Here is a 13,568-nt window from a genome sequence, read left to right as displayed (position 1 = left end):
GAAGAGATCCATATTTGTTCCATTCCAAAGAAAGGTAGCCTAACAGAATGCAGAAATTATCCATCAATATCATAAATTTTATATGCAAGCAAGATTCTGCTGAAAATTATCCAAAAATGGCTGGAACAGCACATCAAACAGAGAGCTACCAGATGTGCAGGCTGAGTTTAGAAGAGGCCATGATACTCGGGATAGTATAGCTAATATTAGATAGATCTTGGCTGAAAGCAGAGAGTACCAGAGGAATGTCTACCTGTGTTTCATTGTGTAAAGACATTTGTCTGGATCACAGTAAACTCTGGCTAACTCTGAGAAGACTGGGAATCCCAGATTGTGCTCATGTGAAACCTGTACTTGGACCAGGAGGCAGTTGTCAGAACAGAGCAAGGAAACACTGCATGGTTCAAAATCAGGAAATGTGTATGCCAGGGATGTGTCCTATCTCCACACCTTTTCAGTCTATATGCAGAACAGATAATTCGAGAAGCAGAGATTTACAAGGAGAAATGTAGCATCAGGATTGGAGGAAGACTCATCAACAATCTACATTATGCAAATGACACAACCTTGCTTGCTGAAACTGAGGAGGATTTGAGGCATTTGTTGCAAGAAGGTCAAGGACTATGACCTTCAATATGCATTGAAGCTCAACATCAAGAAAATAAATATTCTCACCACTTGGATGATTGGCAGCATCATGATAGACAGTGAAGAGATTGAGTTTGTCACCAGCTTCAATTTGCTTGGCTCCACAATCAACACTCGTGGTACCAGCAGCCAGGAGATCAAAAGATGAATTGCCTTGGGAAAGTCTGTTGTCATTGACATCTTTAGAGTCATGAAGAGCAATTATATCAGTTTGGAAAATACAGTGTGCCTGGTCCATGCCATGGTCTTCACAGTTGAATGCTATGCATCAGAGAGTTGGACAGTGAATAGGAGAATTGATGCCTTTGAGTTGTGGTGTTGGAGAAGAGTATTGAATATACCATGGAATGCTAGGAGAACAAACAGCTTCATCCTGAAGAGGCTGCTCCTTGGAGGCAAGGATTCTGAAACTGCGTCTGTCATACTTTGGACATGTTGCAAGGAGGGACCAGTCCTTGGAGAGGGTCATCATGGTTGGGAGGGTGGAAGAACAGCACAAGAGAGGAAGACCTTCAGTGAGATGAATTAGTGACTTGGGTAAAGGGCGTAGGTGTGTTGGCGATGATAAGGTTGGCTCAGGATAGAGCATGGTTCAGTGTTGTTGTACATAGGGTCGCTATAAGTCACAGGCATCTTGATGGTACATAACAGTGTACCCATCCATTAGGTAATGAATGAACAAGGATTATAGAAAAAGAGTTAATGCATTTCAGTAATGGTTTTGTAAAACAGTAGTGAATATCCCATGAACTGCCACAAAAACCAGATATGTCTTGGAAAAATTGCAGTGTGGTGAAACTTTGTCTCACTTATTTTGGGCTTGTTGCTAGGGGAGAACATTTCTTGGAAAGCGATATCATACTTGGACAGGTAGCGTGTCAGCGAAAAAGAGGAAGACCTCCAGTGAGATTAATTGACACAGTGACTGCAATAATGTGCTTAAGTGGGTTGGAGATGGTGAAGATGGCACAAGCTAGGACAGGGTTCAGATCTGTTGTTCTTGGGGTCACTGTCAGTCATAGTCAACTTGATGACACTTAACAACAACAACTTGCTTCCTGAAATTGAAGAGGACTTTTAAACACTCGTTGCAGAAGATTAAGGAATGCGATCTTCGGTGTGGATTGCATCTTAATGTCAAGAAAACAAGATTCTTATCACTGGACTGATAGGCAACATCATGATAGATGGACAAAAGATAAAAACTGTCAACAATGTCTTCTTACTTAGATCTGCAATCAACACACTTGGTACTAGCAGTCAGGAAATCAGGAGACATATTGCACTGGGAATGTCTGTAGTTACAGACCTCTCCAGATTATTGAGGAGCAAAGATATCACTTTCAGGACTAAGGTATGACTGATTCTGACTCAGGCACATAACAGCAACAGCTATAAATCTATACATTGTTTACATTGTTGTTGTTACATAATATTGATTCTGAACCTAACCATAGTTGACCATTTAACAGGTTTTCAGAGGCAGTAAATCACTTGGGGGATTGCCCATTCTTCCCCTTTAGAATAATAGATGGATTAAAATTGTATGCCTTTGGATTGGCAGTACAACTCCTTACCACTAAGCCATCACAGTACCCTACCTATACATTGCAACTATAATTTTTTTACTCCATAATTAACCATTTAGTCTGTCATAAAATTCACTATCTCTTGAACTATGTAAATAAATGTCTTTATTTGTGAATTGCTTATCAATGTTTTATCAACTATCCATTAACCATTTCTTGAATTAGTTACATAGGACATTATAAAATGATGACACCCTATTTTTTCCTCTAATTGTTATTAATGAGAATTCTTTAAAGAATACATTTCATTAATTGATTCAGGCAATTTGTTTATTCTCTAATACTGTTGAGGGAGCTCTAGTGGCTTAGTTGTAAGTAGTTATACTGCCAAGCCATAGGCAAGCAATTTGAATCCACCAGTTTTGCAGGATAAAGATCTACAATCTTGTCCAGCGTGATTTACAGTCATGAGCTGGCCCTGACTCAGTAGTATATACCAAGCAAATACCATTCGTGCCAGGTAGGCAGAAATACCGTTTAATAATATCATTATGATTTTTCAGAGTCCTAAGTAGCAGAGTTTGGTGGTGTATAATGAGTATAGTTTTGTTCTTATTTTCTCTTATTTGTCTTTATTAGTATTATGAATTCAGGGCACTTTTGTGGTGTTGTTGTAGGTGCCATCAAGTCAACTATGGCTCATAGTGAACCTATTAACAACAAATCAAACTTGGCCTTACGTTGTACCATTCTAGAATCTCCAGCATAATCCAGCTCATTGTTATAGTCACTATTCTAGTCCATCTTACTCAAGCTCTTCTTTTCTTTCTGAGACTCCTGACATTTCCCAGCAGGTTGTCTTTTTCTAAGTACTTAACTTTGCCAAAAACATTCTCTTAGTATGTGAGATGGAATTTCTCCATCCTTGCCCCTAAGGAGCAACCAATTTTCACTTCCTCTGAAACAGACTTGTTTGTTCCTTTGGCACATGGATATTCATTATTTTGTGTCTATACCACTATTCAAAGGCCATAATTATTCTTCTGTCATCCTTATTCATTGTCCACCTTAGTCTTTAAACTGACATCCTTACTCTTTAGCACTTTGGAGAGGATTCTTGACAGCAAATTTTCCCAGTGCAACATGTCTTTTGATTTTTTAGATTGTTAATACCATGGGAGGTAATTGTGGAGGTAAAATGAAATGATTTAACACTTTAATATTTTCTCTCTCTATCATGATCAGCGCAGGAGAGGAAGACCCTCAATGAACTATATTGATTCAGTGACTGGGATAATGAGGATAGGTGTGCCAGAGACAATACGATTGGCAAGGGATAGAGTAAGTTTAGGGCTGTTTTACATAGGGTTGCTATGAGTCACAGGTGGCTAGATGGCACATAACAGCAACAACAACATCATCATCATCATCATCATCATCATCATCATCATGTTGTTGCCTAGTCCAGTGGTGAGAATTTTTGTTTTCTTGATATTGAGATGTAAACCATATGGAATGCTGTAGTCTTTGATCTTCTACAATAAGTGCTTCAAGGCTTCCTAAGTTTCTGTAAACAACGTTTTATCATTTGTATAAGACAGTTTGTTGATAAATCTTCCTTGCATCCTGACGGCTCATTCTCCTTTGAATAATTTGTTCAGGATACAGAATAAAAAGTTATGGAGAAATAATACAATTTTAATGCAGTCACATAGTCAAAGTTACTTAAATGACTTGCAGTCATTATTCTTTCTGATAGTCAAGTCATCGCTCTGTTTTGTTTGCTTCTTGTTTATTTGTTTTGGCAACAAATGAGAATTTCAATTTGGACATTTTTTTTTTTAAAAAAAACCCTTGTGATCAATTTGGACAATTTAAGGTCTATATTCTAGGAGTAAAACTGTAACAGAAATAGTTTAACTCTATATCAGCAAACACAGCTTCAAATTATCTCAATCAAAGCCCAGATTAAAATGATCTTCCCCTGTTGCAAGTAGCTATGACAAGTTAAATACTCTTGAGTAAATTAGCATAAATAAGGTCATATTATCTGTACAAGTTTTTATATACTGTACTTGCCTTCAATGTGTATTACACCTTAACATCAAGAAAACAAATATCTTCACACTTGGACCAATATGCAAGATCATGGTAGAAGAAAACTGAAATTATCAATGATTTCCTTTTACTTGGATCCACATTCTAGCAGCAGTCAAGCTTCCAAGGGATTGTTCTGTTGAGAAGATTGACTGACAGAGACTCTTTAATACGTTATGAATCAGGGATTTTAGTGTAAACAGTAATGTATACCTCATGTAAGCCATGGGCTTTTTAATTGCTTCCTCTGCATCTGAAAGTTGGACAGTGAATAAGGAAGACCGAAGAAGGGTTGATGGCTTTGAATTGTGTTCTTGTAAAGAGTATTGAATATCTTGTCGACTGTCAAAGAATAAACAAACCCGTCTTAAAGAGAGTGCAACCAAAGTACTCCTTGGACACAAGGATCTTGACACCTTGCCTTACAATCTTGGGCATATCGTCAGGAGGCTCCATTTCTGGAAAAAGAACATTATACTTGGAGAAATGGAGGATGAGGAAAAAAAGAAGAAAATCTGCAGTGGGAAACAATGAAAACAATGTGTGCTGATGGTCAACTCAATGACTTTTTTTTTGGGGGGGGGCACAATCTTAGCAAACTCTTATTTTCTGTCAACCTTATTTCCAGTTTTAAAAAGACAGTTTAAGACCATTCTGTGGTGGTGCCCACCCACTCAGTGGCCTGAGTGGTGGGGGCTGCAAACCAGTCTTCAGTTGCAGGCTGAGTGCTCCAGTCTTCAGTAGGGAACTGCTGAATCGGCACAGAGGGCACCAGGACGCCTTTGGACCATTCTGTAACTTCAAGCTGAGTGGCAGTGAATTCAGGATCAGGGGCCGTCCATTCTTCCTGAAACTCCTCCTTGGTCACAGCCTTTTCAGCAGCAGCCTGTTCTTCCGTTTCAATCTCTTTCAGATCTCTGTAGAAATACAGATCAGGCATGACCTCTCATGGGTGCTCCTGGGAGATTGTGCCACGCATACACAGGACTTCCCGGGCCAGCATCCACCACATCAGATCCACGGAGTGGGCCCCCTTGTTGTTGCATGGGTTAGCAATGTCTGCATAGCACAGGGGAGAATCTGAGTTACACTGGACAATAGTGAGCAAGTTAACGTAAGATGATTCTGTCAAAGGCTGGTGGTCAGCCCTGGGATCAGTAACCACCAGAAGACGAGGCTCCCAGAAGACTGCCTGGGTCTGGTTAGTGAAGGTTCCAGGAGTGAAGCTCCCGGCAATAGGAGTGGTCCCAGTAGCAGCAGCAAACTTCAGGACAGCCCTCTGGCCTGTATTTCTGGAGGATATGACACTGACATCAGCTGGATTTTCAATAGCAACAATGGTGGGAGCAGCCAAGAGCAGCTTCTCCCATGTCCTCTTCAGGTTTATGATGTGGATGCCATCACTTTTCCTTTTGTAGATGTACTGTTCCATTTGGAAGTCAAGGTTGGTGCTCCCCAAATGGGTTCCTGCAGCAAGCAATTTCAGGACATCCTCCTCCTCCATCTGCAGGACATCAAGGGCTCTGGATATTGTGGAAGTTTCCTCTTTAAGTTACGATGGGAACCAGAACAATGCTGTATGGGCCCTTGTGTGGATAGTAGTGTGGACAAACTCAATGACATTTAATAAGAAGAACATATCAGAACAGAAAACTTAAATGTCTGAAAATGAAAAGAAATGTAATCAACAGAAACAGCCTTCCAGAGTACCATGGACTGCTAAGAAAACAGACCGATTCATCCTAGAGAGGGTTAAACCGGGATTCTCCTTGGAGGCAAGGATTCTGAGGCTTCATCTGACATACTTTGGTCATGTTGTAAGGAGATACTGGTCCTTGGAGAAGGACATCATCCTTGGGAGGGTGGAGGGCAGGTATAGGGGGGGAAGGCCCTCTGGGAGGTAGATTGATTTGGTGACTCGGGCAATCAGGATGAGTGTGTCGGAGACAATGAGATTGGCACAGGACAGAGCAGAGTTTAGAGCTGTTGTACATAGAGTTGCTATGAGTCGCAAGTGACTCGACGGCACATAGCAACAACAACAACAGTGATTTAAATACTTGTGACTATCTTCCCTCTCTCATTGTCTTCAGGTTGGAACCAACTCATAGCAGACCCTCCAGTGGGTTTTAGGAAACTGTGAAATGCATGGGAGAAGATTGCCTATCTCTTTCAGGAAGAACTGGTAGTGATTCAAACGGAAACAAAGATGCTGCCTTTGGGTTAACATTGCAGCTCACCAGAACTCTCTATAGTGGTGGCTGATATATTTAATAAAACAGTTGATGAAATGAAAATTTCTAATGGAGATATGGACTCTGTAAATATAGTGAAAGTATAAATTCTAGAACAAAGAACTAATAATGCTAAGCTGGACAATGACTGAGCATAATAGAAGAATTGATGCCATTGAGTTGTGATGCTGGAGAAGAGTATTGAATATGCCATGAGTGGATAGTAGATCAAATAGCTTCATCCTGGAGAGGATGAAACTAGGCTGCTCCTTTCAGGTGAGGATTCTGAAGCTTTCTCTGATATATTTTGGACATATTGCAAAAAGGGACCAGTCCTTGGAGAAAGATGTCATGCTTGGAAAAGTGGAAGGACAGCAGAAGAAAGGAAGACCCTGGATGAGATGGATTGAATCTGTGACTGGGGCAATGGGGGTAGGTGTGTCAGAGACAGTGAGGTTGACCCAAGATAGAGCAGGGCTCAGAGCTGTTGTACATAGGATTGCTATGAGTCACAAGCGACCCAATGGCACATAACAGATGAGTTTAACATAATTATTATAGCTGCAAAGTTTCATAGAGTGTCTGAGAATTAGTTTCACTGTCAGTAGGAAATGACTCAATGGCAGTGAGTTTGCATTTTTGAGAGTCAGTAAAAAGACTATTGTTTTGATATGTGATTTTTTTTAATATCCTGCAATTTAATAGAGTAAAATGAGAATTGAAATAACTTTTCAAAATGAGTCATTTTCCTAACATTTATTACATAAGTATTTGCTTATGGCTTGAAATGACATCTTTAACTTAATATTAGCTTTTAGATATATTGATGTTTATGAGCTTTCTATTCTAGGTCATTGGTACATATGTATAATCAAGATATAGTTGGATTTTTCATTAATGTGATTTTATATTTTAATATTTGATAAGGCACTAATCTTACTATGATCCTTGTTACTCTTTTCTGTCAGGAAATTATTAGCTTTTAGCATGTAGGTCTTCTTCAAAATGACCTTTAAAATAATTTTGCCAATAAAAAATATTCCATTAGAGTTTTTACTGGAATTACATAACCTCATAGAATGTTGAGAAAATTGTCATTTTAGAACTACGAGTATTCATATATAGGAACATGCTATGAATTTGCATTTATTCAGTCTTCATTTATGTCCCCAAGCATTTAATTGCTTCCATATATATTATATACATTTCTGTTTTATCTTCCTAAGTGATTTATATATACTTTATAGGATGTAATATTATTTTCACAATATTTTCTAGCTGCTTATTTCTATTTTATAGCACAGATAGTACTTTTTAATAACTTGTGACTTGCCACCTGACTGAATTCTCTTATATTTAATTCTTTTTAGATTAGATGACTGTCTTAGAATGTCTAGAAAGATAATCAGATCATTTGCAGTTTTGTCTTTTTCATGTTTTAAATCTCTTGGTACTTTTTCTTATTATGGCAGTTTTTTAGAACTTCTGAGACAGTGTTGAGTAAAAATGAAGATAGTTGTTAGTCATCTAGTCTTTATAAAGTCCTTAATTCACTTAGTCAAAAGATTTATTATATGCATGCTATAGTCCAGTGTGTAAGATTAATACAATTCCAATAAAAATTCCAAGATTATATTTTTTAAATTGATAGAATAATTTTGAAGGTCCTTTTGAAGAATAACTGCACAAGGCCCTGGGGCAATCTCACTGATTAAAACAAAATTCTTTACTTCATGCATATTGTTGTTGTTGTGAAGTGCCCTTAGTTGAGTTGAGTAACACAAATATAAACAACAGATCTGAACCTTGTTCTATTCTGCACCATCCTATTATCCCTGACACACTTGAACCCATTGCTGTAGCCAATGTATCACTCTATTTCATTCAGGATCCCTCTTTCTTTCACTGACTCTCTACTTTTCCACCATGATTTCCTATGGAGAAACAAATGAAATGGCTTAAAATATATAAATATATAATCTCTCAGAGTTCTGGCATTAGAAGAGCAAAATCCACTTAAGTGTTTGCTCAACTCTCTAGGGAAACAATCCTCATTTCTCCATAGCTTCTGGTGGTTCCTGGAAATCCTAGGTGTACTTTGGCTTGTAGATACATGATTCTAATCTCTGTCTTGGTCTTTAAATGCTGTTCTCACTGCTTGTCTGTATATGTGCCCAAATATACCTCTTCTTAAAAGCACAAATTGTATTGGATTTTTGGCCTTTAGATTTAGGGAATTTTATTGCCAACTCAAAGGCACACAGTTTGAATCCACTAGCTGCTCCCTGGGAGAAAGATGGACAATTGCCTCCTATGAGATTTGCTGTTGTTGTGTTTAGGTGCTGTCGAGTCAAGTATGACTCATAGCGACCCTATGAACAAAAGATCTGAACCTGTTTTATCCTGTGCCATTTTAACACTTCCTGACCCATAATTGCCCATTGTGACAGTCACCACGTCAGTCCATCTGATCGAAGGTCTTCCTCTCCTTCACCAATCCTCCACACTTTTTAGCATCATGTCCTTCTCCAAAGACTAACCCCTCCTAGCAATATGACCAAAGTATGTGAGTAAGAATCCCATGGGATTTACTGCCTCTGAAAATCTCCTGGATGATCAGCTAGGATCAGTTCTCTTCTTTTTATTTTTTTAATATTTATTTATTTTTATTATGATTTGAGTGAAAGTTTTAAAAACAAGTTGGGTTTCCATTCAACATTCACAGAAATTTTGTTTTATAACATTATTTACAATGTACATAACTACACTCTTTCCACATCCTCCCTGTTTTTCTTGTCTCCAATAGTTCTATCCTATTCCTTCCTACCTTGTGAAATTTATCCTGAATAAATGCTGTCTTTTTTACCTTATTTGATTGTTTGGTGGGGGGTTTTTTCCAAAATAGTTGTTCCTTTTATTTTCCTTTTTTCATTTAGATTTTAATGAAAGTTTATAGAGAACATGGATTTCCATTCATTCATTGTTGCACATTTTCCTTCCTGTCCACCCCTCCCCCTAGTTCACTTTTCTCTTTGAAAAAAAATGGTTTCATTGTTATACAATTCCAACCCCCCAGTCCACTTTAGTATTCAGCTTATTCTGAACTGTTGTCATGCAAATAATACCTAACCATATATTCCTTTTAAGCAGTTCTTTCCCTCATCTGTTTCAATACAGTGTACATTATCCCCTCTTTTTTTAATTTCTTCCCAACCTCAATGTCACTCTTGTTTTATAACAATGGCATTATGCAATATTTGTCCTTTTGTGACTGAGATATTTTACTCCGCATAATGTCCTCCAGGGTCAACCATTTTGTATAATATTTCATGAGTTCCTTGTTTTTCAATGCTGCAAGTATTCCATTGTGTGAATAAACCACAGCCTCTTTATCCATTTGTTCATTGATGGGCACTTGGGTTATTTCCAACTCTCTGCTGTTGTGAACAACACAGCAATAAATCTTGGTGTGCATATAACTGCTTGGGTGGCAGTTCTGGTTTCTTTTAGGGTATATTCCCAGTACTGGAATGGCTGGGTTAAATGTCATTTCTATTTCCGACTTTTGAGAAAGCCCCATATTGCCTTCCAGAATGGCTGCACCATTTTCCACTCCCATCCACAGTGAATAAGGGTCCCAGTTTCTCTGCAACCTCGCCAGCATTTGTTGTTTACTGCTCTGTTGAATTTTGCTGTTGTTACTGGGGTGAGGTGGTAGCTCATAGTTTTGATTTGCATCTCTCTTAGAGCTAAGGATTTTGAATATTTCTTCATCTGTTTCTTCGCCGTCTGAATGTCTTCTGTGGTGAAGTGTCTATTCATGACCTGTGCCCATTTTGCAATTGGGTTGTTTATCTTGTTGTGGTGCTCAAGTATTCTATAAATTCTATATTTAAGTCCCTTGTCAGACATGTCGTGACCAAATATTTTACCCTGTTGGAGAAGTTTTTGGATGTGCATAGGGATTTGATTTTTAGAAGGATCCATTCATCTATTTTATCTTCTCCTAGTTGTAGGGTTTTCAGGATGCTAGGAAGACTGTTCATGTTGAAGATTAGTGATTCTAGAGGTCTTCCAAGCTTTTCTTGGATGAAGTTTATAGTCTTTGGTTCTAGTCCTAAGTCCACCTTGAGTTGGTTTTGTATATGGTGTGAGGTGTGGGTCTTGCGTGAGTTTTCTGCAGATAATTTTCCAATTTTGCTAACACCTTTTGTTAAAAAGCTTTGGTAAAAACCTTTTGTTAAAAAAACTGATTTCAACTCCTTGTAAAATATCAATTGACAATAGGTAGTTGGGCTGATTTCTGGATTCTAAACTCTATTCCATTGATCTATGTGTCTGTTATTGTACTAGTACCATGCTGTTTTCACCACCACCACCACAGTGTAGTAGGATTTAAAATCAAGGAGTGAGATGCCTCCTACCATGTTTCTCTTTTTAAGGAGTACTCTGCTTATTTGGGGTCTCTTTCCATTCCAGATGAAATTGGAAATTGCCATTTCCATTTCATTGAGGAATGGAATTGGTATTTGTATTGGGATTGCATTGAACTTATGGATTGCCTTTGGCAAAATCATCATTTTCACAATATTGAGTCTTCCTATCCAAGAGTAAGATATATTGTTCCAGTTCTCTGGGTCTCTTTTTGTTTCTTATAGTAATGTGTTGCAATTTTCTTTGAATAGATCCTTTGTATTTCTAGTTAGATTTACTCCCAAATATTTAATCTTGTGATTAGCTATTGTGATGGTATTGTTTTTCTTAGCTCCAGTTCTGTATTCTCTTTGTCATTGTAGAGAAATTCAATTGATTTTTGTATGTTGATCTTGTATCCTACCACTTTGCTGAATTGGTAAGCTGTGTCCCTTAGTTTTCTTGCTGAGTCTTTAGGGTTTTCTAACTATACTATCCCAATCATAGGCCTCAGCAGGCTGGGTCTCCCAGTTAATATAGTTTGGGACTGATGGAGGAGACGGATTCTGAGCCTGGCTGACCTAGCCACTTTGCTTTAGGTAAAGGGAGCCAATTGTGGGCTTCTACAGGCTGGGGCTCCCAGTTAAAATAGTTTGGGACTGGAGAAGGAGACGAATTCTGAGCCTGGCAGACCTTGCCACTTTACTGCAGGTAAAGGGCACCAATTGCAGGCCTCCACAGTCCACGGGTCCCAGTTAAAATAATTTTGGGCCCAAGAGCCAATAAAACAAAAATTATGCACCAGTTCTAGAGGACACATTGCTCTCTCCTGAGAAACTATCCTCTTGGATCAGCACCTTCCTGCAAATGGAAGAGAAGAGTTACTAAGCCACAAGGAGTAGACGTTCAAAACAAAGGACTTTTTCTCAGAACTATCTGAGATAGGAAGCCTTCCTGATAGTTGTACCTAGAGACTCTTTAAATTCAAGAAATACTAGCCTCATCATAAGAAACTGGCAGCAGCATCAAGTGTTCAGAATCACAGAAATCCCAACAACTTGAGACTTAAGCCATCATATAAAGGACTGGTTAAGGGGAGTGAGGTGTTGAATGGTATAGGGGGAAGTAGAAAGGGATAGTGGTTTAGTAGGGAAAGGGGTGGGTCAAGAAACATGTGGACAGGGTGGGTAGCAACAGTGGATCTATCGGTCATTTCTCTAATTTTGTAAACATCTTTCCATCTGCTCCTTTCTGTAAAACGCTTCTCTGTGAGATACTGTTCTTTAAAAAAAAGTAATACAGACTAGGAAGAAGGATTGAGCATCCACTTCTGAAATAACAGGACTTCGAAAACCCTATGTACAGTAAATAGAGCACACTTACGCTAGCAGACATGACAAGTGAGGCTGAGATCTCAGACAATGGAAACACAAAGAAAGAGGAACAGCTGTAAGCAGACACTAGTAATTGGAATGTGGAATGTGAGAAGCATGAATGTAGGCAAATTGGATGTTGTTAAAAAAAGAAATGAAACGCATAAATATTGACTTACTAGGTGTTGAAGAAGTGAGATGGCTCAGCAGGGGACATTTTGAATCAGATGGTCATTTGATCTACTATGCCGGGGATGAAAAGGTGAGGGGAAAATGAGATTATTTTCATAATAAAAAAAAATAATTTATCTGTCTTGAAATAAAATGTTGTGAGTGTCAGGATAATATCCATACATATGCAAGGAAGTCCAGTGAATGCCACTATCATTCAAATACATGCACCAACAGCAAGAGTTAAAGGGGAGGAAATAGAAAATTTCTACCAACTTCTGCAGTTAGAAACCGGTCGAATATGCAGTCAAAATGCATTGATAATAATGGGTGATTGGAATGCAAAACTTGGAAACAGGGAAGAAGGATCAGTAGCTGGAAAACATGGATTTGGTGACAGAAATGAAGCTGGAGATTGAATGATAGAGTTTTGCACATTCAATGATTTATTCATTTCAAATTGTTGTTGCTGTTGTTATGTGCCCTCGAGTTGTTTGTGACTCATAGCGACCCTATGTACAACAGCCCTAAACCCTGCTCTATCCTGTGCCAATCACACTGCCTCTGGCATACCCATCCCGATCACCCCAGTCACTGAATCAGTCCACCTCATAGAGGGTCTTCCCGTTATGTGATGTCCCTCCACCCTCCCAAGCATGATGTCCCTCTTCAAGGACCTGTCCCTCCTTACAACATGTTCAGAGTATGTCAGAGGAAGCCCCAGAATCCTTGCCTCCAAGGAGTAGCCTGGTTTAACCCTCTCCACGATGAATCTGTTTGTTTTCTTGGCAGTCCATGGTACTTTCAACACTCTTCTCCAGCTCCACAGCTCAAAGGCATCAATTCTCCTTCTATCCTCCCTAGTTATTGTCCAACTCTCTGATGCAATAACAAGTGATTGCAAAGACCATGGCCTGTATTAGATGCACCTTAGTCTCCAGTACTTTACGTTGCTCTTGGGTACTTTAGAGAGGTCCACAACAGCAGACTTTCCCATGGCAATGCCTTTTAGTTTGCTGGATGCTGGAGCCAAGAGTGCTGACTGTGGAGCCAAGCAAACTAAAGCTTTTAACAATCTCAATCTCTTCACCATCCATCCTGAC

At 38.9% G+C, this 13,568-nt stretch overlaps 1 pseudogene; it reads right to left on the bottom strand.

Moving 5' to 3' along the window:
• Window positions 1-4,917: 4,917 nt before the first annotated feature.
• The window catches only part of LOC102848099, a 126,974-nt pseudogene continuing 118,323 nt past the window's right edge, over window positions 4,918-13,568 (bottom strand).

The sequence above is a fragment of the Elephantulus edwardii genome, unplaced genomic scaffold, assembly GCF_000299155.1.
Source record: "Elephantulus edwardii isolate Elephantulus edwardi_28Jun2011 unplaced genomic scaffold, EleEdw1.0 scaffold00040, whole genome shotgun sequence".
Classification (NCBI taxonomy): Eukaryota; Metazoa; Chordata; class Mammalia; order Macroscelidea; family Macroscelididae; genus Elephantulus; species Elephantulus edwardii.
The sequence above is the reverse complement of the archived record's forward strand: the minus strand, read 5'-3'. Positions and strand labels throughout refer to the sequence as shown.